This window comes from Dermacentor albipictus, unplaced genomic scaffold (genome assembly GCF_038994185.2).
Source record: "Dermacentor albipictus isolate Rhodes 1998 colony unplaced genomic scaffold, USDA_Dalb.pri_finalv2 scaffold_25, whole genome shotgun sequence".
Lineage (NCBI taxonomy): Eukaryota > Metazoa > Arthropoda > Arachnida > Ixodida > Ixodidae > Dermacentor > Dermacentor albipictus.
The window spans coordinates 1,933,085-1,939,084 of NW_027225579.1; positions in this window are offsets into that span (position 1 = coordinate 1,933,085).

Consider the following 6,000-nt stretch of genomic DNA (forward strand, 5'->3'; position numbering starts at 1 on the left):
GGTTCTTGCTGCAGGTGTTAAATAACAACTATTCAATGGATTGATATGCAACCCTCTCAATATTGTCGCTGAATTTGTTTCGGGAGCCCCAGCGATCGAGGAGACGCTTGAAACGCGCAATACAACCACCGTGCGCTGACAAGCAACTGCGCCGATGGTCAAGCGCTAGCCGCCAATTATCTGCGCTAAACGGATCAGAGTGGTCGTACAGAAAGAGCTGCAGAACTTGTGCCCAAGGTCAGAGCCCCAAGTGGCCTCAGTCGCTGACATTGGAAGAGAAGAGTTTCAGCGGGCATTAGAAGTACCAGAAGTTCCTGCACCGCCGCAACCACAGCCGGAAGCGATAACTTATGCCGTCGTCGCCCGTCGTCAAGGTCCCCTTTAGCGAACGCGCCAGGGCCGCGTAACGACGCAATTCCGTCGTTAACCGCCCCCTCGCCCACCAATCACACAGCGTAGCTTCCCGAGGACGGCGGACATTTGGTGCGCACCCGACCACCGCCCACTCTCCTATCTCTGAGGGCAAATCGGACATGTCTACTGATGATACCCATACCATGACTAGGGACTGCGAGAGTTCGCCGTCAATGCACCGCGCCGGCAGCCGGGTGAACGGCCCCGTGATATCGCCGACTACCTCGCCACCACTCAGTGGAGCCGCCGTCCGCCGTCAAAAGGGCGCTACGTGTCGCCACAGCGCCAATCATACACTTGCCCAGCCCGGGGCTGGTCCGTCAGCCCATATCCGGTAAACTCAAAGCATCAACCGATGGAGCGGCGGTTGCTGTTAGTCGAAATGACGAAGATTCTCGGCCATGTACTAAGACGCCGAAGAGACTATCTCGACGGCATAACGACACCCCGCCATCCCGACGAAGACTGGAAGCAAAGAATGCACCGACTTGATGCAACGTACCAGCCACACATCAACGCGACGCAGCCGTTAATTGACGCCGAGACCCAACTGTAACGCCGAACAAAGAGCCACCGACCTCGACGTGTTGCTCGACGGCCGCGCAGTAACCGCCTTAGTAGAACCAGCAACTGACTACTCCGTCATGAGTAGACCCTTCGCCGCCCAGTTGAAGGAAGTTAGGACTGCGTGGGAAGGCTCCCAAAGTCAGACCGCTGGAGCACACCTGAAAACGCCGACTGGAATCTTCACGGCAAGACTTAGCATTCATAACCGGAACTACCCTGGCACCTTCGTTATCCTCCAACAGTGTTCACGAGAGGTCATTCTCGACATAGACTTCCTGAACCAACTTGGCGCCATCATTGACTTGAAGTTGAAATGGATAACGCTATATGAAGATCAAGTGCTCGTAGTCACCATGCCTTGAATGTGGTCGTAGATCGACTGAGCATCCCGCCTCACTCCACTATTGTCATATCCGTGGGCACCGAAACACCCGCAGACGTAGATGGCGTCATCGAGGGTGACGAACGTATACTGCTCGACCATTAAATTTGCGTCGCAAGCGGGATCGCTCGACTGCACGGAGGAAAAACGCTAGTGATGCTGACGAATTTGAACCAGCAGCTCAAGCACATCAACAAAGGCACCATGACTCCATACATCCATGAAACTGTCGAAACCAGCTATACGTTTCTCTTCTCCTATTCTGCTACATCATCCTCGACAGCCACAGTTCCCGAACAACACTTCGACGGAAATCTGAGTCTCCCCATGAGTAAGAAGTAACAGCTTAGAAGTCTTCTCTAACGATACAAAGACTGCTTTTCTACGTCCACAAGGATTCGACAAATAGCAGTTACAAGACATTGCATAGTAACCGAAGAATCCGCTCGATATCTCCGCCAGAGCCCTTACAGAGTTTCGACGCGAGAACTTGAAGCTATAACCAACAATTCGATGAAATGCTGCGCCACATCATCAAACCGCCGAAAAGCCTATAGGCATCACTTGTAGGTGAAGAAAAACAATGGAAGCCTACGTTCCTGCGTGGATTAGCGTTGGTTGAACAAGATCACAAAGAAGGATGTATACCCACTCCCACGCATAGACAACGCATTGGATCGACTCTGCAACGCTAAGTACTTCTCGTCGATGGCTACTGGCTTATAGAAGTCGACGAGAGGGTCATCAGGTTGTCAGGGCCACAAAGTGCCGCTTCGCTTACGACGAGCTTCTGTTTTCGGCCACGTCATCAGCAAATGCGGAGTCCACCCTTATCCGCAGAAAGCATCTGCCATCGCTAACTTCCCACAGCACACCGTAAAGGGCGTGCACAGATTCAGTGGTTTGTGGGCCTATTACAGACACTTCATGAATAACATTTCGCTCATCGCGGAGCCATTAATTTCTCTCGTGACATCAGACATCAATTTCAAGTGGGAAGTGCCGGAACCCGAACGCTTCCAAGAGCTTAAATAGCGCCTGCAGTCAACAGCGGTGATGTTCCACTTTGACGAAGGCGCCGACACCGAAATCCACACCGACGCAAGGCCTCGGTGCCGTCCTAGCCCAATGGAAAGACGGAAGTGAAAGGATCATTGCTTACGCTAGTCGGTCACTCAAAATCAGAAGCCAATTATTCTACTACGGAAACGGAATCCCTTGCCATCATTTGGGCTACCACAAAATTCCGCCTTTGCCTTTATGGCAGGCCCTTTAAAGTGGTAAGCGTCCACAGCGCCTTGTGTCGGCTGGCAAATTTAAAGGATCCTTCAGGATGCCTCGTACGCTGGAGTAATTTGGAGTAATTTGAAATAACCATTGTTTAAAAACCCGGACTGAAGCACTCTGATGCAGACTGTCTATCGCGCGCTACCATTGACCCGCCGCCACAAGACCATTTGGATGACGACGCCTTCCTTGGAACAATAAGCGCGGAAGACCTCGCTGAACCGCAACGAGCAGACCCGGAGCTAAAAGAAACCGTCGAATATTTGGAAAGGAACACGGACGTTATCCCTAGAGCATTTAAGCGAGGATTCTCCTCGTTTTCCCCGCAAAACGACGTCCTCGTAAAGAACTCACCAGTCAGCGCCGACTACCTTCTTGTTGTTCCTTCAGCACTGCGTTTTCTATTACTGCCCACCCTACATGGCGATCCGACCTCTGGGTACCTCGGATTCTCCCAGACGCTACCGAGGATACAGGAAACGGATTTCCTGCCATGTCTGACCACCGACGTCGCCAGTTTCGTCAAGACATGCCGAGGCTGTCAGAGACGCAAGACACCGACGACAAGGCCAGCGAGATTACTACAGCCGATTGAGCCTCCTTGCCGACCATTTCAGCAGATAGGAATGGATTTGTTGGGACTATTTCCGAGTTCAACATCTGGAAATAAGTGGATCGTCGTTTCTACTGACTATTTTACCCGCTACGCCAAAGCCAAAGCTCTGCCTAAAGGTGATGCGGGCGAAGTTGATAAATTCTTCGCTGAGGACATCCTGCTGCGACATCATGCCCAAGAAATCCTCATCACCGACAGAGGAATAGCGTTCAGTGCAGAGCTCACCCAAACCGTTCTGCGATAGAGCCACATAATCCGCAGAGTTTGCATGACAGGTCCTCGTTGAAGAATTTCTGACGATGGCACGAGTTTCAACACATGCGCCACCAAACTTACGATAAAAATTCACCGTTGCTCCGTTTACCTTTTTATCAAAAGGCTGCTGTATGCACGGAAGCACACAAATAAATAAGCTGCCATGTATATTATTGCACACATTGGCATTAAATGTCTCTAAACAGATGTTACATTGTAATTAGAATACTGGGAAGTGTGCCATCTGCTGCGCGAGTGAAGGGCGGCGCGAGTACCGCCACCGTGATTACACTGCGAGCGGGCACTGTCCGTAGCAGGCGTGCTACAATACATTCGCTCTCCCATACGCACCTTCCGGTGCTCATAGAGCTGCTTTCGAAAGAAGCGTGTGGTATTCCGTTTCATCGTGGTTCTTGTGCGGCTACGAGGAAACGCTAATCACGTAGCTGATTGCCAACAAAATTACAGAACGGTAGCTGGTCGAGTGAGACAGACCCTGCTTCGCACCGCGTTTCAACAAAGGCGTGCTGTTCTTGTGTAGAAACCCTGTCAATGTTTCATACCACAACTGAGTCTGATCACTGCGAAGCGTCCCGGCAGAACCATCGACGAAGGAACCGTCGTCTGTGAATGTCAGTTCATGGCATTATTCGTACAGCGTGCGTTCCAGGTGAAGATGAGATTGTATAGAACTCCCGTTATCTGGCGATTCTCACGTATGACGCGGTCTCTATTGTGCTTCCGGACGCTCCGAAGTACTTGCCGCCCGAGAAGCTGAAAAAATGCACTATTTGTAACCGGGCATTTTCTATGCCAAAGCGAAGACGACCAAGTTCTACTCACAACGAAGCGCCCGAGAAGTGCAGCGTAGAAATGTGCGGCCCTACCATTAAAATTCGGCAGAAAATAATGGGCAAGAAACGTTTTAGAGACTCAGAGTTCCCTCATCTTGGTTAGCAATTGCTTTTCTGGACGATAGACGTATACTTGCGGGTGGTCAGTGCCTAGTTGAACGCAGCGCCAATAAACAGCAAACTATTGGCGACTAATCTGATCAGATCACATGATTGAATACAGTGGGACATGAGGACTACAATTGCCAAACTACATTTGAGAAAGGAAAAGTGACGTGAGGAAGTTGCAACTTCTTCTTAGGTCCAAGGTTCTTAGGCATAGGTCCAATGCATTGATTTACAGCATGATCTAACTGTTTCTCTTCACTGGACAGGTCGTAGAGCCTTTAGTTTCTCGTTTCCTTTCGCGTGCAGCATTCCATTGCACCGACATAAATAGTCAATTCTCTTACTCAGCACTCTTAACACAGTTGCACCCTTAGGGGTGTATGTTTGTCCCACAACGATAATCGCCATCTGCCATGCTTGCGTTTCCTTTCTTGAAAATTCAGCGCTTGCTACTTTTCTGTCGAGAATGCTGTGCCACGCTGATAACGCACCAGCCGTTCGTGCCAAGGAAGCACGGGGCTAGTAGCGTTAAAGAAACGAAAATGCGGGTATGACAGATGACGATTATCGTTATGGGACAAGATAAGCCCCCAGAGGGTGTAAATTTTCTCAAGTGAGGAATTAGGTACATTTCGTTCAGTTTCCCGTTTTTGCTACCACGTGGTGGATCGACCTTCAAGAATTCGAAATTATTAGTCAAACTTCCCTTCTGAACGAGAACGAAAATACAGAGAATCGTACCTTGTCGGTAAGCTCAAGACGTTGCAACCAATAAGCATAAACGTTTCAAAGGGAGCTTTAGAACCTATTCGCTATGCTTACTTTTAAGCTCCAGGCAACAACACTTCGGTTGCTTAGTGTTTTTTCTCCCTCCCTTTCTTTCCGTTTTTTTTATTTATATGTTTATTGCGTTTCAGCGTGTTTTTCTCAATTTTTTTCTTTCACGAGCACCATTTCCTGTCACCCTTTTTATTGACTTTCAGAGACACGATAGCCGACGGCCACTAGTGAAGCAGGTAATAAAAAGGGGCTGTGCACACGGCCGTTGACACGCCGGCTGACACACGGCCGTGCTGCCGGCCTTGTGCGCAGCACTCCATCATTCTCAATTCTACACTCTCGCCGCTGACCCACCTTCGCTTGTTGCCGCACCCACCCACCTTACCCCTTCTTCCTTTAAGAAAAAAACCTAGCTATATATACTGTGCCAAGGAAAGCATACGTCACCTTTAAAAAGACAAGTCCACTTGTGGAAACGTTGGCGCCCGCTTTTACCTTGTTCTCGTTTTGCTCATCGTGTACGCATTGAGGCACATTAATATGCCGAAAAAATGAATTTCGCTTTTAGACTGCCCCGCTCCGAAGGGAATAGAATACGTCTGCCTAGAGATCGCTTTGGCACCGACTACTTGGAGCTACCAGGGAGAATGGATTTAGTTGTATGAAAGGAATATTTTTACGTTGCAGTGTAACGTTGTCGAGCCCTTTCGGTACGTATGGCACATCGCTCTGCCAGC